The 23,675-nt window shown below is 36.7% G+C and overlaps 1 pseudogene; it reads right to left on the bottom strand.

Annotated features, from left to right (window-relative positions):
* Positions 1–23,448, bottom strand: part of LOC138071848 (small ribosomal subunit protein uS2-like) — a 52,741-nt pseudogene extending 29,293 nt beyond the window's left edge.
* Between the last annotated feature and the right edge of the window lie 227 nt (positions 23,449–23,675).

Below are 23,675 nucleotides of genomic sequence, written 5' to 3'. Positions count from 1 at the left end.
TTCCTTCTCCAATGCATGAAACTGAAAAGTGAAAGTGAAGTCGCTCAGTCATGTCCGACCCTTAGTGACCCCATGGACTGCAGCCTACCAGGCTCCTCCATACATGGGATTTTCCAGGCAAGAGTACTGGAGTGGGGTGCTATTGCCTTCTCCAATATATATGATGTTACATATAATCTTTTCTATGGTGTAATATTTATCTACTGCTGTACATTATCCTAAACCTGGTTGGGCAGAAATTTAGGAGCAGCTTAGTACTATGGATCTGTCTTAGGGTCTCTCATGAGGTTCAGCCAGATGTCAGCCAAGGCTTCCTTCATCTTCAGAATATACTGAATGGAGAATTCCCTGGTTATCCAGTGATTAGAACTTGGCACTTTCACTGCCATGATCTGGGTTCAATCCCTTGTCTGGAAACTAAGATCCTGCAAGTAAGCCAAACAGGCACCAAAAAAAAAAAAAAAAAAAATCACTCACTGATGCTAGAGAATCTGTTTTCACTTTCATGGCTAGTGCTGGCGATTGCCAAGATAATTCAGTTCTTCTACAATGTACCTATTCATGGACTGCCAGAGTTTTCTCATCATGTATTAGCTGGCTTCTCCCAGAAGTGATCCAAACAAAAGCAAGGTAGAAACTGCAATGCATTTTATGACCTAGCTTTGGAAGTTACATACCATCAGGTACCTATTAAATATGTGAGGAAACTATTCAAGGGCATAAATATCCAAGATGTGGGTCACAGTTTATCTCATACATTACATTTTAAAAATTTATAGAGAAAAAATATCTTTCCTGAGAAATATAAGGAAGACCAACTAATGTTTCATATACATTATGTCCCCAATTATATTATGAACACCCTGAAAGAATGCAACTTGTACAATTACTATAGACCATAACCTCAGTGGAGTGGGTTGCCATTTCCTCCACTAGGAGTCTTCCTGACCAAGGATCTCATCCACATCTCCTGCAGCTCCTGCATTGGCAGGCAGATTCTTTAACACTGAGCCAACTGGGAAGTCCAATATCATAATTCAAAAATGTGTTTAATATTCCTAGCCTACCAAACATCATAGCTTAGCCTAGCCTAACTTCAACATGCTCAGAATACTACTCAAAGGAGTATAACAAAAATCAATCAGTCAAAAATATCATAAATAAATTTAACAAAATGTCTCTTCTGTCTATAAGATTCAGTGAATCCAGAGAGGCTTTGAATTACAGTTCAAAACTAAGCCAGTATGTGAAAGTTGAGGTGATATGGGTTGCAATAACTGCTGTTCAATGCATTCAAATGGGCCCTTAGTGGGTAAGAAATAGTTAATTCTATTTTGAAAATGAGTCAATAGTTAGCGGAGTATAGTTTACATGCAGTGAGACAATCTAGCTTTGCGAGTATAGCAGGTCTGAAGAATTCCAACTTACTGAAATAGCTATGTGAGGGGAAACTAATACCAATACCTTCCATCCTGAATTTTTTAAAGCAATTATTTTTATAGTATTCAGGTGAGGATTACTTTGTAAAGCTGTGTTTTTCAAAGGTAAGATCTGGGAGAATCTCTAAGGAAGATGAAGTGTTAGGATATGTATCCATTCCTTCTATATATGATTAGCTCACTTCTGAAGTGATTTAATTTCTTGTAGGTAATATGCCTTTAAGCAACATTTCCAGTGCTTACTTTCCTGCTCATAGACTAAACTCAGCATCAGCCATTTGATTTTATAGAGATCCAATTTTGTTTTAATTGAAATATATTATGTAAAAAGTTAATAATCCATTGAAGTTGCAATTTACTAAATGGTACCCTGGTGACTTGACAAGTCAACATAGCTTCCCAAAGTATCTAATATACCACAAGGGAGTATTTTATTACCCTGATGAAAGCAGTTGAGTAGGTGTATACAATTCTAGATACTGTTTACTTATGTAGTCTAATCAGTTTCTTGTAAAACTTTCTTTAATAAAGAAGTGAATTAAAATTCATGACATTAAAGTAAAATGAGACATTTCTACCAATTTTTAAAATGGGAAATCAATATACATATATATGCAAATATATTATATATATATAATGTATTATAAAGAAGAAAAATATTTCATCTTTGTCTCCATTTCCTGGCAGAGCTCCCACAACCCTTAGTTTTCTAACTGATAAGAGTGATAGGAATATATTTTGTTCTTGTCAGGTGATTCCTGGCAGTCCCCTAAATAGTTTTATGGTGGAAATGGTCCCAGAAAGATCGAGCCCTGGTTAAAAACTTGGAATTTTCATTCTCACTCCCCAACTTCCAGAGAGTGGAGAAGGGCTAGATATTGAGCTAATCACTGATGCTTATGTAGTGAATCCTCCATAAATCCCCAAAATAACAGAGTTCTGAGAACTTAGGAAATGAAGAACACATCCACATGCTAGGAAATGGCACACTCCAACTCCATGGAGCAGAGGTTCCTGTACTCAGGACTCTTCCTGCCCTTGCCCTATGTACCTCTCATCTGACTGTTATTTATATCCTTTATAACAAACTATAATAGTAAGTATACTTTTTCTTGAGTTATGTGAGACATTCTACCAAATTTTCAAACTTGAGGGGGTTGTAAAAAAAACCCCAGCTTAGGAGCCAAGTTGGACAGTGTGGATAACTTGGATACTTATGACTGGAATCAAGTAAGGGCATTCTTGTGGGACTGAGTCCTTACCTATGGAGTTTGATACTAACACCAGTTAGTGTCAGAATTGAATTCTCATCATCTGGTTGTTCTATATCTATATCGTTCTATATCTATACCAACCTATATCTATAAAAGCACTAAAAGATTTTAAACCATGTAGACCTATAACTTAAAACTCAAAAGTTTGGATTTGAGATTTAATATTCCTAAAATTGCGCTTCCCTTATGGCTCAGCTGGTAAAGAATCCACTCGCAATATGGGAGACCTGGGTTTGATCCCTGAGTTGAGAAGATCCCCTGGAAAAGGGAAAGACTACCCACTCCAGTATTCTGGCCTAGAGAATTCCATGGACTATATAGTCTATGGGGTTGCAAAGAGTCAGACATGACTGAGCAAATTTCATAGACAGGTTCCTAAAATTTATACTAAAATCATCAAATTGTTCTGTTCTCAAATAGCTAGTCAAGATGCCTTGTCTTGGGATGAAACAGAATCAGAACATTAGCACTGGAAGGTTCCTAGAAGGGTGTACAAAGTAACATGACTGTTTCACAGATGAGGTACTGAAATTGAAATGGTTAAGTAACTTGTTTAACTTCATATAGCTAGAATCATCAAAACTAGAACTAGAACTGAATTAATCTAAATCTAGAGTTATTTTTTTCACCATTCTATATTACTTTCTATTAAAATGTACAATATATTTTAGGATAGTAGAGGTTTCTTTACTTAATAATCAGTTAAAATAAACAGAATATCCCAATTGATATGTAAAATTAACAAAACATCTTTCAGTCAAGATGATAGACCGAGTATACATTCTTTTCTCCTTTTCTTCCTAAAACCCAATAAAATGACAGCAAAGGAATGAAAAACTATTTTAAAAACCAAATCAACAGAGCAAATGGAATAAAAGGGACTTCTATGAGTTTCCTTCAAGATAGAATGCCTTCTATCTTGGACTAATGAAGCAAGGTAGAAGGAGCAAAAGTCTATAACATTGCATGGAAGATGGAGTAGCCAAAAAGAAATTTGATCTCCCAATCAAAACTTGAAATAATAAACTTCAAAAAGTGAAAGTTTTTTTTTTAACCTATGCATGATACAGTATCAACATTTGAAATGCCAAAAGTATCAATTAACAGAAAGATGAAAAAATTCACAGTCTTCTTTTACTGCTTTCAGCCTCTGATATGGAGTATGGAAAAATAAGTTAGGCAGATATACACATACAAAAGCTCTTGAGTACCAAAAATAGTGAATTGAAATTGATATAGAGTATTGACTACCTCAGAAAAGGAGTAATTGCTCTCTCAGTTCATTCAGTTACATTCAAAAAGGCATAGAGTAGACATAGAAAGAATTAACTAAGAATAATACAACTGAGGAGAGTAATTTCTTTGCAATGAGGTAGATGCAACAATCTCATTAAGATAATTTTTGTCATTAGGTGGTTCTGTAAAGAGTTACTTACTCTTCATCTCATTTTTAATTAACAAAAACCAATATTAGTTCTTGCCCTTGTGTTAAACAATACTGAAACCAGGCATACTTTCTTGCCCTATGTAAAATTGTACTGATACCAAGGAAAAGTACCTTAGCTGTTGCACCAAGAAATATCCACTCCTCAAAGGTAAAACTATGACTCAACTAAAAACCTTTTTTTTAAATCAAGACTAAGCTTACTTATCAAGAGAATTTCAAGCCCTTGCTTCACTGTACCTATTAATTGAAAGCTATTATATTGTTAATGCTGCCCACTCTGAGCCAATTCTCCACATTACAAAGCCTACCTTAAAGTCATCCATCCCAAGCCATAAAACACTATGAGTTATATTTTCCTAATTTCCCCCATTTTGAGACATCACTAACCCTCTGACAAAATGTTCTCCTTCACTGCATTAAATGTAATAAATTTAGACTTGCTTGAACAACAGGTATTTCTGGTGGTTTTTTGAGTTGATCCTTGATGCTCAACCAAAATCTTCTGACTTGTTACCAGTCACTGAAGAAATATTTGTTGCTAGGGATGCTAGTGGGATTTGAAAATCTTGATCATACATATGATCTCTCAGTCTCATATGAGGTACATCCTAGAATCAATCATTTCCAAACATGGGAATCTTATTAATAAAGTGTTATTCTGCTTTATTATTATTATTATTATGAACATGACTCTGACTTAGAGGTATAATTTAGAACTTAGAAATAACTGACCAGATATCAGAGGAAGTATGGGAAATTTGGTCAGCTTGAAGTTTATCAGTTTGTATTCAAAATCCATTTGCTTTTCTCCGTATCAAAACATAATGATACTAATTTAGACCAGTAGGGCATATAATTTTCATAGTCATGGAGATTTATTTTTGCTGATTCATCCAGTTCAGTCTGGCTTACCATGCTGAGATGATTAGCTAAATTTCGAATGTAGCCTGAGACCATAGAACAGAACATATTTCATTGTTCCATAACAGATAATTTAAACTCATTACTAATAAGTTTCAACCAACTAGTCAAATCTCTCTAGGGTAAGCTTACATTTGAAGCCTGAGTCCATGAATTTTCACTGTAGTTCCAGAAATAGTCTAGCCTCACAAGAATACTTCAAAACACAGCTAATATGATCAGAGTGATTAAAAAAAAAATAGAAAAGATAACCTTCTCCCCTATACTGATAATAATTTGCCCCAACACTAGAAAGGATAACCAGACCTCAAATTTAGTTTTGAAATTCTTCCAGTGGCTTATCCTACACAGAATAAGTAAACTAAATAGCTGCTTTAAAAGTACAACTAAGTGTGGCTCTAACTGGTGTGATAGTATTCTAAAGAAATTAATGTTTGTTTTAAAGCATTGAAGCCCCTTGAGGCTGTTTTTGTCCGTCTCCTTGCCAAAAAAAAGAGAAATATCTGGCTAAAGGGGAAGATGGTGTGATCACTCACCTAGAGCCAGACATCCTGGAATGTAAAGTCAAGTGGGCCTTAGAAAGCATCACTACAAACAAAGCTAGTGGAGGTGATGGAATTCCAGTTGAGCTATTTCAAATCCTGAAAGATGATGCTGTGAAAGTGCTGCACTCAATATGCCAGCAAATTTGGAAAACTCAGCAATGGCCACAGGACTGGAAAAGGTCAGTTTTCATTCCAGTCCCAAAGAAAGGCTATGCCAAAGAATGCTCAAACTACCGAACAATTACACTCATCTCACACTCTAGTAAAGTAATGCTCAAAATTCTCCAAGCCAGGCTTTAGCAATACGTGAACCGTGAACATTCTGATGTTCAAGCTGGTTTTAGAAAAGGCAGAGGAACCAGAGATCAAATTGCCAACATTCGCTGGATCATGAAAGAAGCAAGAGAGTTCCAGAAAACTTCTATTTCTGCTTTGTTGACTATGACAAAGCCTTTGACTGTGCGGATCACAATAAGCTGTGGAAAATTCTGAAAGAGATGGGGATACCAGACCACCTAACCTGCCTCTTGAGAAACCTATATGCAGATCAGGAAGCAACAGTTAGAACTGGACATGGAACAACATACTGGTTCCAAATAGGAAAAGGAGTGCGTCAAGGCTGTATATTGTCACCCTGCTTATTTAACTTGTATGCAGAGTACATCATGAGAAACGCTGGTCTGGAAGAAGCACAAGCTGGAATCAAGATTGCTGGGAGAAATATCAATAACCTCAGATATGTAGATGACACCACCCTTATGGCAGAAAGTGAAGAGGAACTAAAAAGCCTCTTGATGAAAGTGAAAGTGGAGAGTGAAAAAGTTGGCTTAAAGCTCAACATTCAGAAAACGAAGATCATGGCATCCGGTCCCATCACTTCATGGGAAATAGACGGGGAAACAGTGGAAACAGTGTCAGACTTTATTTTTCTGGGCTCCAAAATCACTGCAGATGGTGATTGCAGCCATGAAATTAAAAGACACTTACTCCTTGGAAGAAAAGTTATGACCAACCTAGATAGTATATTCAAAAGCAGAGACATTACTTTGCCGACTAAGGTCTGTCTAGTCAAGGCTATGGTTTTTCCTGTGGTCATGTATGGATGTGAAAGTTGGACTGTGAAGAAGGCTGAGTGCCGAAGAATTGATGCTTTTAAGCTGTGGTGTTGGAGAAAACTCTTGAGAGTCCCTTGGACTGCAAGGAGATCTAACCAGTCCATTCTGAAAGATATCAGTCCTGGGTATTCATTGGAAGGACTGATGCTAAAGCTGAAACTCCAATACTTTGGCCACCTCATGCGAAGAGTTGATTCACTGGAAAAGACTCTGATGCTGAGAAGGATTGGAGGCAGGAGGAGAAGGGGAGGACAGAGGATGGGATGGCTGGATGGCATCACCGACTCAATGGACATGAGTTTGGGTGAACTCTGGGAGTTGGTGATGGACAAGTAGGCCTGGCATTCTGCAATTCATGGGGTCGCAAAGAGTCGGACATGACTGAGTGACTGAACTGAACTGAACTGAACTGAACTGAACTGAAAGGAGAAGAGGGCAGCCGAGGATGAGATGATTGGGTAGCATCTCCAACTCAATGGCCGTGAACTGAGCAAACTCTGCAATATAGTGGAGGACAGGGAGCCTGGCTTATTGCAATCTATGGGGTTGCAAAGAGTTGGGCACAACTTAGCAGACTGAACAACAACAAAACATATGAGATAGGAGATGGAGTAGGAAGAGAGGTTACTTGAATAAATCTCCTTTGGAAACTCTCATATCATTCTCTGAAGAAGGCTATGTAAATATTCTGGATGAGTTCAATATTTGTGTAATTAAATTATAACTTGAGGTGTCTTACATCTTGTAAATTGTATTTATATTCATAACTCATGATCTCAGTTCACTTCATTACAATTATAAAGTATTATTCTGATACTATAAATGAGAATGATTTAGAAAAGTTAATTCAGGTCAGTTCAGTCTCTCAGTCATGCCTGACTCTTTGTGACTCTGCAGCCAAGTCTCCCTGTCCATCACCAGCTCCCGGAGTTTACTCAAACGCATGTCCATTGAGTCAGTGATGCCATCCAACCATCTCATCCTCTGTTATCCCCTTCTCCTGCCACCTTCAATCTTTCACAGCATTGGGGTCTATTCCAGTGAGTCAGTTGTTTACATCAGGTGGCCAAAATACTGGAGTTTCAGCTTCAGGATCAGTCCTTCCAATGGATACTTAGGACTGATTTCCTTTATGATTGACTGGTTGGATCTTCGAGCAGTCCGAGGGACTCTCAAGAGTCTTCTCCAACATCACAGTTTAAAAGCATCAATTCTTCAGCGCTCAGCTTTCTTCACAGTCCAACTCTCACATCCATACATGACCACTGGAAAAACCATAGCCTTGACTAGATGGACCTTTGTTGGCAAAGTAATATCTCTGCTTTCTAATATGCTGTCTATGTTGGTCATAACTTTCCTTCCAAGGAGTAAGCATCTTTTAATTTCATGGCTGCTGTCACCATCTACAGTGATTTTGGAGCCCCCCCCAAATTAAAATCTGTCACTATTTCCACTGTCTCCCCATCTATTTCCCATGAAGTGATGAACCAGATGCCATAATCTTAGTTTTCTGAATATTGAGCTTTAAGCCAAACTTTCACTCTCCTCTTTCACTTTCATCAAGAGGTTCTTTAGTTCTTCTTCACTTTCTGCCATAAGGGTGATTCATCTACATATCTGAGGTAATTGTTATTTCTCCCAGCAATCTTGATTCCAGCTTGGGCTTCATCCAACCCAGCGTTTCTCATGGTGTACTCTGTATAAGTTAAATGAGCAGGGTGACAATATACAGCCTTGATGTACTCCTTTTCTTATTTGGAACCAGTCTGTTGTTCCATGTCAGTTCTAACTCTTGCTTCCTGACCTACATACAGGTTTCTCAAGAGGCAGGTCAGGTGGTCTGGTATATGAAAAGGCAAAAAGATAGGACACTGAAAGATGAATTCCCCAGGTCAGTAAGTGCCCAAAATCCTACTGGAGATCAGTGGGGAATTAACTCCAGAATGAATGAAGAAATGGAGCCAAAGCAAAAACAACACCCAGTTGTGGATGTGACTGGGGATAGAGGCAAAGTCCTATGCTGTAAAGAGCAATACTGCATAAGAACCTGGAATGTTAGGTCCATGAATCAAGGCAAATTGGAAGTGGTCAAACAGGAGATGGTAAGAGTGAACGTTGACATTTTAGGAATCAGTGAAGTAAAATGGACTGGAATGGGTGAATTTAACTCAGATGCCCATTATATCTACTGCTGTGGGCAAGAATCCCTTAGAAGAAATGGAGTAGCCATCATAGTCAACAAAAGAGTCCAAAATGCAGTACTTGGATGCAATGTCAAAAACGACAGAATGATCTCTGTTCGTCTCCAAAGCAAACCATTTAATATCATTTAATATCACAATAATCCAAGTCTATGCCCCAAACAATAATGCTGAAGAAGCTGTTCAATGAAGACCTCCAAGACCTTCTAGAACTAACAGCCTAAAAAGATGTCCTTTCATTACAGGGGACTGGAATGGAAAAGTAGGAAGTCAAGAAACACCTGGAGGAACAGGCAAATTTGGCCTTGGGGTACAAAATGAAGCAGGTCAAAGGCTAACAGTTTTGCCAAGAGAACATGCTGGTCATAGCAAACATCCTCTTCCATCAATACAGAAGACTCTACACATGGACATCACCAGATGGTCAATACCAAAATCAGATTGATTATACTCTTTGCAGCCAAAGATGGAGACGCTCTATACAGTCAGCAAAAAGAAAACCAGGAGTGGTCTGTGGCTCAGATCTTGAACTCCTTATTGCCAAATTTAGACTTAAATTGAAAAAAGTAGGGAAAACTACTAGACCATTCAGGTATGACCTAAGTCAAATCCCTTATGATTATACAGTGGAAGTGAGAAATAGATTCAAGGGATTAGATCTAATAGACAGAGTGCCTGATGAAATAAGGATGGAGGGTCATGACACTGTACAGGAGACAGGGATCAAGACCATCCCCAAGAAAAAGAAATGAAAAAAAGCAAAATGGTTGTCTGAGGAGGCCTTACAAATAGCTGTGAAAAGAAGAGAAGTGAAAAACAAAGGAGAAAAGGAAAGATATACCCATTTGGATGCAGATTTCCAAAAAATAGCAAGGAGAGAGAAGAAAGCCTTCCTCAGTGATCAGTGCAAAGAAACAGAGGGAAACAATAGAATGGGAAAGACTAGAGATCTCTTCAAGAAAATCAGAGATATGAAGGGAAAATGTCATGCAAAGATGGGTTCAATAAAGGACAGAAGTGGTATGGACCTAGCAGAAGAAGAAGATATTAAGAAGAGGTGGCAAGAATACACAGAATAACTATACAAAAAAGATCTCATGACCCAGATAACCCCGATGGTGTGATCACTCACCTAGAGCCAGACATCCTGGAATGTGAAGTCAAGTGGGCCTTAGAAAGCATCACTACGAGCAAAGCTAAGGAGGTGGTGGAATTTCAGTTGAGCGATTTCAAATTCTAAAATATGATGCTGTGAAAGTGGTGTACTCAATATGTCAGCAAATTTGGAAAACTCAGCAGTGGCCACAGGACCAGAAAATGTCATTTTTCTTTCTAATCACAAAGAAAGGCAATGCCCAAGCATGCTCAAACTACTGAACAATTGCACTCATCTCACATGCTAGCAAAGTAATGCTCAAAATTCTCCAAGCCAGGCTTTAACAGTAAGTGAACCGTGAACTTCCAAATGTTCAAGCTGGATTTAGAAAAGGCAGAGGAACCAGAGATCAAATTGCCAACATCTTCTGGATTATGGAAGAAAAAAGAGAATTCCAGAAAAACATCTATTTCTGCTTTATTAACTATGCCAAAGCCTTTGACTGTGTGGATCACCACAAGAGAAATTAATTGTCTTAAATTTACATCACAGGACTGTTTTGAGATGCAGCCATTTCTGAAACAGATATTTTAACTCCAAATTCAGTGTTCTTTATTCATGTCCAAAAGTGGGAAATGATTTCTTGAGTAGATATTAAAAAATAATGTGGCGATGTCTAAGTGTCTAGAATTCAAATTAGAGGAAGTTGATTACAAAAGAGCTTTCATTTATTGACATATGTCTTACTATCATACTAGTGTAGAAGACTTCTGTAATGTTCATTTTCTGTAGGAAATTTCCAAATACCACCTAATTTAGCCTTCGTTGAAAATCTTTATATGTAGGTATGTCCATTACCTGTTTTTCATTGGCTTCAGTCCTGGATCCTTGTGCTCATCCTGCTTTTCTTCCTGGTACTCTCCTGCTTGTGGGCAAAACCAAAGGGTCATTGGTAGTAGCTTGAACCTTGAAAATGATGAAAAGGCAACGGAAAATTTAAAAAACTGAAAATTATTGATGACACTTGAGCAGAGATGAAAGTAGATTAACCACAAATTTAGGATAACAAAGTAAACGATATATACTTGATGAACCCAAACTCTCCTCATATACAAAGAGAATTACCATGACTATTATTAAAGAAGATTTAATATCAAACAGATAGTATGATAGCCTTGTCAGTCAAGGATATAGAAGTCTTTGTTGCCGAACTCCAATATACTTCATTCCATCATTTAAAAATTAAAATATTTATGCCCATTATTTCAGTTTTTCCTTCAAGTACAGTAACACATGCATGCGTGCTAAGTTGCTGCAGTTGTGTCTGACTCTTTGCAACCCTATGGACCCTGGCCATCCAGGCTCCTCTGTCCATGGGATTTCCCAGGCAAGAATACTGGAGTGGGTTGCCATGCTCTCCTCCAGGAAATGCAGTAGTGCTACCTTATAAAAGGCCAATTTTAGATTTTTTGTCATCACTGCAGATCACATAAGCATGCTCACATTTACTCTAAATACAAATATTTCATATGCTCTCATCTAATATCTAAAATACAAATATTTGAATGCCCTTTGGTTTCAGGATAGTATTTTCAGCCAAAGGATTACAATTATTGAAATAAATGGTGAACTAGAATGAGAAACTATCCTCCTATATATTTTCCTTACAGATCCTGATCAACTATTTGTTCTAAACTTATAGACTTAATCTGCTCTTCAAATCTAGGAAACAAAAAAGACTGGCAGAGAAAAATGAAATATGTCCATCAAGTCAGAATGATGTTGCTATGAGTTGATCACATCAAGAAATGTTGAATCTGATCAATAAAACTTCTGAACTATATTATTTCAAAAACAGGCACAGAAGACATCAGTGGAAGCAGATGAGTAAAATATTTCTCTGTACAATAAATTTAGTTTTCACTATATCTGTCCTAATGTTTACCAGCCTTTTGCATAGAGAATATGTCCCCCAGAGAGGAAAATAGGTCTTATGTACGGATTAAGCTATAAAAGCCTATGGTAATAATATTGCTAAAAATGTACTACATTTATAAAGAAAGAAATCCAGGGTTCTCAAACACATCTGTGTGTACCCATAGAGAGAGACAGAGTAAGAGAGAGAGAAGCCAGGAAAGAAGGAAAAGAGAAAGAAAAAATGAAGGGAAAAAAAGAGATATATTTTTAAAATATTTAAATTTTTAAAGTTAAAAATTAACTTAGAAAAGTTTAGAAAGTTTTTATAATTTGCCTAAGTCTCCCAACTTGTCAGTGGTAGAGTCAAAATCTGAATTCAGGTCTGATGCCAAAGTTAATAAACAATCCTGCCTCTAGAATTTCTTTTTTTATATATAAATTTATTTATTTTAATTGGAGGTTAATTACGTTACAATATTGTATTGGTTTTGCCATACATCAACACGAATCTGCCACAGGTATACACGTGCTCTCCATCCTGAACCCCCCTCCCTCATCCCTCCCTATACCATCCCTCTGGGTCATCTCAGTGTCTATCACCAGTATAATTTCCACAGCAAATTATTCCTTCTCTTGCACCCTCTCCCTCGAGTTACAATTTCCCTTAGGTTTCTGCAAGTCTATACTTCCTACAAAATTATTATTATCATCAAATACTTACCTACATGTTAGATTAGTAGACTCCATTTGTTTTACATGAGTTCCATGTCCTTAAATTTTGAATATCTTTTTCAAGAGATTCCTAAGATGTTATACTTCTGACATTTTTTTTGCTATTTACATTCTTTGGTATTAATGTGTCATATTCTATAAGACTTCCAATCACTCATTACACAGACTTAAAATCATTGACGATCTACTAAATGCTTATTGAAATCCAATTAGTAATTTAAATAATGGATTCATCACATTGCAGAGATTAATTATATCCATTATGGTGCTATTAAAATGTGTTTTACATTGTAATTAGCATCAATAAAGTAAGGAGTGAGCTTTTTCAGCTATTATGAGCAATACAAAATGAATTTTAATCTCAATGAAATACAGATATTAATATCTTAAGTTTATGGTATTTATTAAGTGTTCCCAACACTCAATTTTTTGTATATGTTCAATTTTGTTGATAATTCCCAGATGGACTTTACACGTAACACATTATTCACAAAATGATCATCTGTACTTAAGAGATATGTACATTCATGTATTCACTCATCCATTAATTGGTCACCTACTTAGTATACTTCTTTGTGCTAGGATCTCTTCTTGGATTTGTGGTGATTAATCAAACAGAATAAGATTGTGTCCTTTTGACAATGAACAAATAAATAAACAAATACTTATCTTTTGGTTAAGTGCCATAAAGAAAACACAAGAAATGCATGGGAATCTGGGTGTCATTCAATATCTTCAACTAACTGAAAAATCAGATTAGACAAATGGACAACTGATTTGGTTTTAAAGCAGCATCTCTGATATGACCTGCTGGGCAGTTTCTTGATCGTGGGATGGTTTGAGTGTCCCAGACATGAAGTTGAAGAGTCTGGGCAGCAGAGGTCCATTCAGGGAGCTTAAAACAGAGACTCTTTGCTAACCTAGTAGGATACCCTTAAAACTCCACTAGAGCATGCTATGCAATATCCAAGAATTTAATCACATAAAATGTGGTATCACAGTATCCAAAATTAAAAAATATATATGTTTTTCAAACAGCCGAAATTGTCAAAAGAACTAAAGTAAAGAGAAGAAAGTCATACTTAACATAACTGACTGTATGCTGAACTCAGAAATTCCCCCCAAAATCAGGTAACTATCACTTGTTAATCCTCTCACTCCCCCAGTTCCCAATACAAGAAGATTTAAGAACAGACTATTAACAAAAGAGAGAGGTTGGAAGCAGCAATCATTAATCATGCTATATCTAAAACATATCATTGACTTTAATCTCTTTCAATGTTTTAACTTCTGATATATACTTTAACAAATGACATATACTCATGTTGAAGCAAAGATTACCTTCTGTGACTTCTCTTTGTTCCTAACATTATTTTCAGGAGCAACACATTATAAAGACACTTATAATGTGGTTTTTTAGTCTTTGGTCCAAGTTAACTGCTCTCTGTTCTTTCAAAAATTTTTCTCTGTAACCTGAATTTTGTATCTCAGCCATCTGCTCTTCTAATATATTCTCCTTAGTATTAATGATGTCAAGTGTTTGTATAAAATTCCCTATCCAGATACTGTTCTAAGAAGTTTATGTATGTTAACTGATTTAATCTCACAAAAATCCTAGAAAGCAGATTATATTGTTAGATGAATAGCTTGATAGATGGAAAAACTGAGGCATAGGCTTGTTGTTGTTCAGTGGCTAAGTCTTGTCTGACTCTGAGACCCCATGGACTGCAACAGGTCAGACTTCCCTGTCCTTCAATATCTCCCAGAGTTTGCTCAGATTCAGGTCCATTGAGTTGGTGATGCTATCTAATCATCTCATCCTCTGTCACACTCTTCTCCTTTTGCCTTTCATCTTTCCCAGCATCAAGGGTTTTTTGTTTTTTGTTTTTTCCCAATGAGTTGGCTCTTTGCAACAGGTGGCTAAATATTTGAAGCTTCAGCTTCAGCATCAGTCCTTCCAATGAATATTCAGGTTTGATTTCCTTGACTGGCTTGCACAATGAGGTACAATCTCACACTGGTCAGAATGGCTACTGTCAAAAAGTTTACAAGCAATAAATGCTGGAGAGGGTGTGGATAAAAGGGAAACCTCTTACACTGTTGGTGGGAATGCAAACTAGTACAGCCACTGTGGAGGACAGTGTGGAGATTCCTTTAAAAAAACTGGAAATAGAACTGCCATTCGACCCAGCAATCCCACTGCTGGGCATACACACCAAAGAAACCAGAATTGAAAGAGACACATGTACTCCAATGTTCATCGCAGCACTGTTTACAAGAGCCAAGACATGGAAGCAACCTAGATGTCCATCAGCAGACAAATGGATAAGAAAGTTGTGGTACATATACACAATGGAAGATTCAGTTCAGTTCAGTTCAGTTCAGTCACCCAGTCATGTCCGACTGTTTGTGACCCCCATGAATTGCAGCACACCAGGCCTCCCTGTCTATCACCAACTCCCAGAGTTCACCCAAACTCATGTCCATTGAGTCAGTGATGCCATCCAGCCATGTCATCCTCTGTCGTCCCCTTCTCCTCCTGCCCCCAATCTCTCCCATCATCAGAGTCTTTTCCAATGAGTCAACTCTTTGCATGAGGTGGCCAAAGTACAGGAGTTTCAGCTTTAGCATCAGTCCTTCCAATGAATACCCAGGACTGATCTCCTTTAGAATGGACTGGTTGGACCTCTTTGCAGTCCAAGGGACTCTCAAAAGTCTTCTCCAACACCACAGTTCAAAAGCATCAATTCTTCGGCACTCACCCTTCTTCACAGTCCAACTCTCACATCCATACATGACCACTGGAAAAACCATAGCCTTGACTAGACGGACCTTTGTTGGCAAAGTAATGTCTCTGTTTTTGAATATGCTCTCTAGGTTGGTCATAACTTTCCTTCCAAGGAGTAAGTGTCTTTTAACTTCATGGCTGCAATTACCATCTGCAGTGATTTTGGAGCCCCCAAAAATAAAGTCTGACACTTTCCACTGTTTCTCCATCTATTTCCCATGAAGAGATGGGACCAGATGCCACGATCTTAGTTTTCTGAATGTTGAGCTTTAAGCCAACTTTTTCACTCTCCACTTTCACTTTCATCAAGAAGCTCTTTAGTTCTTCTTCACTTTCTGCCATAAGGGTGGTGTCATCTGCATATCTGAGGTTATTGACATTTCTCCCGGCAATCTTGATTCCAGCTTGTGCTTCTTCCAGACCAGCGTTTCTCATGATGTACTCTGCATATAAGTTAAATAAGCAGGGTGACAATATACAGCTTTGACATACTTCTTTTCCTATTTGGAGCCAATCTGTTGTTCCATGTCCAGTTCTAACTGTTGCTTCCTGACCTGCATACAGATTTTTCAAGAGGCAGGTCAGGTGGTCTGGTATTCCCATCTCTTTCAGAATTTTCCACAGTTGATTGTGGTCCACACAGTCAAAGGCTTTGGCATAGTCAATAAAGCAGAAATAGATGTTTTTCTGGAACTATCTTCCTTTTTCCATGATCCAGCAGATGTTTACTCAGCTATTAAAAAGAACACATTTGAGTCAGTTCTAATGAGGTGGATGAAACTGGAGCTTATAATACAGGGTGAAGTAAGTCAGAGAGAAAAACACAAATACAGTATATTAATGCATATAAATGGAATTTTAAAAGACAGTAGCAATGATCCAATCTGTGAGACAGCAAAAAAGACACAGATATAAAGACTGTGGGAGACTGTTGGAGAAGTCTTTTGGGCTCTGTGGGAGAAGGTGAGGGTGGGGTGATTTGAGAGAATAGCATTTAAACATGTATATTACCATATGGGAACTAGATGACCAGTCCAAATTCAATGCATGAAACAGGGTACTCAAAGCTGGTATACTGGGACAACCCAGAGGGATGGGATGGGAAGGGAGGTGGAAGGGGGGGTTGGGATGGGGAGACACATGTACACTCATGGCTGATTCCATTTGCCATGTCAATGTATGGCAAAAACCACCACAATATTGTAAAGTAATTTGCCTCCAATTTAAATAAATAAATTTTTTTAAGTTAAAAAAAAAAAGGATTGACTGGTTTGATCTCCTTGCCATCCAAAGGACTCTCAAGAGTCTTCTCCAACACCACAGTTCAAAAGCATCAATTCTTCTGCACTCAGCTTTTCTTTATGGTCCAACTCTCACATCCATACATGACTTACTGGAAAGACCATAACTTTGACTAGACAGACATTTGTTGGCAAAGTAATGTCTCTGCTCTTTAATATGCTGTCTAGGTTGGTCTTAGCTTTCCTTTCAGGGAACAAGCGTCTTGTAATTTCATGGCTGCAGTTACCATCTGCAGTGATTTTGGAACCCAAGAATACAAAGTCTGTCACTGTTTCCACTGTTTCCCCATCTATTTGTCATGAAGGCCTTTTGCCTGCTGAAATGGCCCACACTCTGTGGGGTATGTTTCTTCCGGGGCCTCTCTCACTTTCTGAGATGACTCCATATTCTGGGGCAGTTCTCGCCTTTTGAGGAAGACCACATTTTGTCTATAGAATGTGTATCTCTCTAAATCAATCCACTTCTTATCTATTACTTTGCCTCTCACTGAATTCTTTCTGTGCTGAAACATAAAGAAGCTGAGCTTCATTAAGTCCTGGGACCCAAGTATGTGATTGGACTTGAACCCACAATCCTGGACTCAAGGTCCACTGGAAGTCGAATCTTCCACATGTTGTACCTAGTTGGTTCTGATCAATGATATCAATAATGATATCATTCTTTTAAAGGTTGTGCTCTGCCCCTATTCCCTCCTGTTTCACTATGTCTGTCATGAATCAAGTGGCCATGCACATGAGTTATTTTGGGGTTTTGTATTCTATTCTTTTTGTCTGTTATTCTATCATTGTGTCCAAAAAGCTTAATAACCATATAGTAACAATACTTAACTATATTTCAAAAACTACTTATCTATATGTGTTCCTTTTTATTCCAAAACCAGTGGAGAAACAGCTTATCAAATTTCATAAAAATCTGTAGTGCTTTTGACTGGAATTACTTTGAATCTATAATTAAATTGAGGAATAATTGGTATCTCTACATTACTGAATATTCCAATTCATAAACAGTATATGCCTCCATTTCTGTATATTCCTTTAAGGAGTTTTTAAATTGTATAGTTTTACATGTAGACTTATGAGATATATTTTGTTTAGATTTATTCTTACACAAATGCAAGTTTTATATTTAAATAAAAATTTTACTATATTTTTTTCAAATTTTTTGGCATTACTTGCCACCCCAAAATGTCTCTTTGGCTTGCAGTTCATTTTAGTTTGTTTATTTTGAAGAAACATAAAAGTCAGAAAAATTTTCTTTTTCAGTTCAGTTCAATCGTGTCCAACTCTTTGCGGCCCCATGGACTGCAGTATCCCAGGCCTCCCTGTCCATCACCAACTCCCAGAACTTGCTCAAACTCGTGTCATTTTCTTTTTACCTCCTCCTTAATTGTTTAAAATAATTTGGATATGGATTCTGCACCAAAAAGAGAGATATCACCAAAGGTAACTTTGCCTTATATAAGAAAGATTCCCCTAAAGGCATGGCAAACCTTTGTTTACCAAATATTTGCATTTGTGTCTCCATGTGAATTGCCTTCCTCCCCTTTGAAGAACTAGACCTTGCTCCTTCTCCTTATTAGTTTCAGTGAATTTTTTTGGTTGTATTAGTTATTCCAAAGACTCAACTTTTGGCTTTTCAAGATCGCTGTTGTTGTTATTCAATCACAACATCCATCTCCTTGTGACGCCATGGACTGCAGCATGCTTGATATGGAAAATGTGCCAAAGTTTGTGCTAAAATTCTATTGGCTTTGTATTAGCTAAAACTTTGTTAATTCAAAAGAAAGAAAAACCACTAAAATCCACAGCTTGTTATACATATACTCTTTAGAAGAGGTAGAGGAGGAGCAGGAAGAGGACAGGAAAAAAGGAGGAGAAAGAAATTAACAACCTAAAACCAAACCAAAAAAATGAAATAAAACCCTAAAGAACGTTTGGTATAAATTTCTTCCCTTTTTCCACCTTGCAGATAAATAAACAACTTAATAATATTCCTCATGATATAACAGATAGTAGAAGAGCACAGGCACAACTAAAATCAGAAGAGGAAAGAATTTATGTCTTTACCTATCTATAGCTCACTGAATTAGCAAGTATTGACATGTTCGCTGAAACATGCTAAATAATAGATAAGCAAAGCATTTCTGAGAATATAACACGTCTGCATGTTCTTTGCTTTTCTGAAGCTGTAGATGTGCATTTTCAGAACTCTCTTCTAAGCATTTTTTTTTTTAGAACAGTCAAATCTTGCTATGAAGCACTTTATTAAAGTATCAGTTTACCTATTTGGAGACTTAAAGCCTGTACCCCACATCCTTGGTAATATATAGTGAACTCTCACTATAACTGACAAAGTATTTGCCCTTATTTTCCAATATCTGAATTAGGTCAAAGTTTTTAGAACAGTGCTTGTTTAGTGAGTGCTATTATCTCTAAGTAGGTAACTTCAGTTCAGTTAAGTCGCTCAGTTGTGTCCAACTCTTTTCGACCCCATGGACTGCAACATGCCAGACCTCCCTGTCCATCACCAACTCCTGAAGCCTACTCAAACTCATGTCCATCACATCGGTGAAGCCATCCAACCATCTCATCCTCTGTCATCCCCTTCTCCCGCCTTCAATCTTTACCAGCATCAGGGTCTTTTCCAATGAGTTAGTTCTTCACATCAGGTGGCCAAAGTATTGGAGTTTCAGCTTCAGCATCAGTCCTTCCAATGAATATTCAGGACTGATCTCCTTTAGGATGGACTAATTGGATCTCCTTGCTGTCCAAGGGACTCTCAAGAGTCTTCTCCAACACCACAGTTCAAAAGCATCAATTCTTTGGCGCTCAGCTTTCTTTATAGTCCAACTCTTACATCCATACACGATTACTGGAAAAACCATAGTTTTGACTAGAGAGATCTTTTTGTTGGCAAAGTAATGTTTCTGCTTATGCTGTCTAGGTTGGTCATAGCTTTTCTTCCAAGGAGCAAGTATCTTTTAATTTCATGGCTGCAGTCACCATCTGCAGTGATTTTGGAGCTCCCCAAAATAAAGTCTGTCACTGCTTCCCCTGTTTCCCCATCTATTTGCCATGAAGTAATGGGACTGAATGCCATGATCTTAGTTTTTTGAATGCTGAGTTTTAAGCCAACTTATTCACTCTCCTCTTTCTCTTTCATCAAGAGGCTCTTTAGTTCTTCATTTTCTGCCATAAGGCTGGTGTCATCTACATATATGAGTTTATTGATATTTCTCCTGACAATCTTGATTCCAGCTTGTGCTTCATCCAGCCTGGCATTTTGCATGATGTACTCTGCATATAAGTTAAATAAGCAGGGTGACAATATACAGCCTTGACGTACTCCTTTCCCGATATAGGTAACTTAGTAGGTAATATTAACCGTGTCATTGTTTTGCCCCTATTTTAAAATGAACATTTGTTGCTTACAACTGAGTATGACCTAAATAAGAATCAGTTATTGATAGACTGCATATATAAAACAGCTTGTAGTAATAGAAAATTTTAGAATTATGAATGTTTATTAACATTTCAAATATTAAAGCTTGTAATAATAGAAAATTGTAGAGTTCTTCTAGTCAAAGGATGAGTGTACCATTCAAAAAGAAGGAAAAACAAAGAAAAGTTATAAAGTGAGGTGTTACTAAAATATTAAAAATAAAAATTCAATCCAATAGTTACTTTTCTCAACATTGGTAATAAAATAGTAAAATTTTGAACACAAACATTTTTGTGAATAGTTGGAAAAAGTCCTGCATTATGACTTTATAAAAGGAAAAATGATCACTATCTATAGTGTGTGCCAATATTTTTAAACTGATTTTAATATGACATGTATTTATCCTGATTATCTCTTGCTTTCCCTTATTCATCTTACCAATGAATTTAAAAATAAAGTTTTCAGTGTAAATGTGCACCATTTTCAAGCTTGATATTGGTCATGGTTTCACATTAAATTCTAACCTAAAAATGTGAATCAATTTATGAAAATATAATTAGTTAAATATCTCTAGAAAAATTCAAGTAAGTCTTTGTACACAAGTCCAAATGAAACATGACTTTAATTTTCTAAGTACAAATATTTATTTGAGACCTACAGTTTATTCAAAATAAAAGTGAAAACGATCCCTACACCATCTACTCTGGAGACGTGTCAGAATGAAAATATGCATTGCTATAACTGGAATGTGAAGTAGATTTTTCTGTCTCCCATCATGATTGTGTATGGGCTGAGAGAATGGAGTGGGGGTAAAAAAGAAGTTACTTTAAGGGAAAATAGGTTATGTTTCATATCACCAAAGCATCCAACAGCCTGAATGTCTTATAATATACTGACATTTTCCATCTGAGAACACTGCATATGTACCTTCTATAGTAACACTTTACCTGATGTCATTTGCTAGGGCTACATGCTTAGATGAGGCAATAAAAAAAACTTTAATTTTAAATTCTTTGGAGATAGCTACCTGAAATTAAACATAAAAATTGTCAGGAACAAAAACATAGCTGTACAAACCATTCAAAAGAGAGACAGAGGGAAAGAAAGAGAGCAAGAGATTCACTTGTGAAGAAGCATCTGGGTGAAAGTTATTATAGGAAATTTCATAGCTTTTAAAAATTCATTTAACCACTACCTATGCTAAATGCTCAGTAATCCTCTCTGTTTTCTATGTATTATTATTAAAGTCTAGGCCAATGTATAAAAGTCACTTTGAATCAATAGTAGAATACAGTCAATCGATTACTTACATATTGTTTTACAACTAACCATTGATTTGAGCAATTTAATTCATGCTTGATTTTCCAACAGTTGTTTATGAGTAGACACAGCCAAAAAAGAACTTAAAAGTGTTATGTTCTGATGTCAGAATTTATTTTGATTGCATTCTGTTCGATTTTAATAGCCTGCAGCTGTGTGAATTTAAGAGCTGCCTTCTCCTTTCCCAAAACACAAACTCTACATGGTGGAAGATAGTTTCCTTTAGTCTCACTCAGAACCACCAAGTAAGAATATAAAATCATAGCATTTAGCCCCAATGCTTTCCCTCCACTCTCAGTTCTATAGGAACAATAAATTCACCAGAGGAAAGGTATGAAAAAAAAAAATCATGTGATCCTCAAAAAGCAGATTACTAAGGTTACTGTGGCAACGAGTGTTTTTTAAAGCACTGCAATACAATTTAACCTAAAAGAAGATACTGGAGGTGCTAAAGCCTATTGATTGCTTTCTGGGCTATTTCTTATGATTGTGAAAACACATCTAAGAAAAGAGCAGCAACCTTGGAGGGACAGTTAGGCTAAACATCCAGCAGTTTAATAGTATATGTGTTGTGAGGAAAAAAGAATAGAAATGAAATTTAAGTTTTAAAACTGGCTTAACTTTGATATAACTTATATTAACTAGTTCTTTTTGGCTCACTATTACCAACTTCTCTTGGCTATTAGAAAAATATTTTTTGATGCTAAGCATCTCTTCCTGCTTTACTTTCCTTGTCAGGTTAGGAAAATCACTTCTCTAATAATTAACTTCCAAGATAATAAATTAATGAGTAGGCTGGCCAAAAATGACCCTTGACTAAGGGTCTATTTTGTTTTTTTTTCTTTTGCATTGTTAACAGTATTATCTTTGGTAAAAGATTTAATCTCTCTTCTTTATTTTCCTATTTACTGATGGGAGCAGTTCAGGGAACAAGTTTGAAAATAGAACATACTTTAAGACTTCTGCTTGAATATACTAAAGTAGAATTTTTGATACATATCCTCTCTCAAATCTCTCCATACAGTAAATGTAAAGAATAAAATGGACAATAAGCAATACAACAAATAATTTCCTCAGCCCCATGTGACCAGGAATGAGAACTCCAAACTGAAACAGTGCTGCCAGTGCCACCTGTTAAAATTAAGGACCAAAATTCTGAGAGGTATGATCAAATAATCCTTAGAACACATTGAGATCTAGGGTCGAGTCACAGGAAAGGTTAAGGAAGTCCTTGCAGAAGCCATGGTATAAGACTACAGAACCACAGGGGAGCAAAGTTAACAGATCATAAGGCATTTCTCTTTGAGCGAGAGTAGAATTTGCCACCCTAAAATATATCTCTGGCATAAGGATTTTCTTGAGCTAGTACATTTTAAGAAACAGCAGACACAGAAAAAGCTCAAAACACCAAGTAGACATAACTCTTTATAAGGGACATTGACGTTTATAAGAGAAATCTCCAATTGTAAGGGTGTATCAATACAGGAAGAGAAGGATGACTCTAAATGTCTAGGAACTCTTATCAGTGGAAAGAATAATGATGTAAATCTGCCGGACAACCTTACTCTCATTTAGTATTACTTATACTAGGCCAAGAAATACCTAAATTTAGAGCTTAACAGTGCCACACACACACACACACAAATATATATATATATATATATATATATACACACACATATATGTTATTGATTTTGTTCAAGCTATATAAATCCAGTATAAATAAGATTTTAAAACTATATGTAACAGTAGTATAATTAAATTCATAAAAGCCTTATATATTGTTCACTAAATATTTGTTCCTTTCCTTTTCGTACAGATGGTACCATTAGGTCAAGCTTACAGCTCTCTCTTTCTGTACCACAATCATATCCAGTTGACTGGGCAGAGCCTCCAACAGGCCATTCCATGGTGAAGTAGTTTTGCACTATTCATCAAGGAGTTTCCTTAAAAGAGCCCTTAATCTGCAGCAGGAACTAATCAAGATTTTCCTGCTAATCAAAAATACTTCCTCACTTCACAAAATGAGCTATTACAAAATTAGCCAACACCAAATATCTGGTTTATACAATCACTTCCCCCTCTTTCCATTTTCCCTCAAAGATAAAGGAAGAGAAACATCAATAACTACCAGGAA

Source organism: Capricornis sumatraensis, chromosome X, assembly GCF_032405125.1.
Source record: "Capricornis sumatraensis isolate serow.1 chromosome X, serow.2, whole genome shotgun sequence".
In the NCBI taxonomy this organism is placed as follows: domain Eukaryota; kingdom Metazoa; phylum Chordata; class Mammalia; order Artiodactyla; family Bovidae; genus Capricornis; species Capricornis sumatraensis.
The sequence above is the reverse complement of the archived record's forward strand: the minus strand, read 5'-3'. Positions and strand labels throughout refer to the sequence as shown.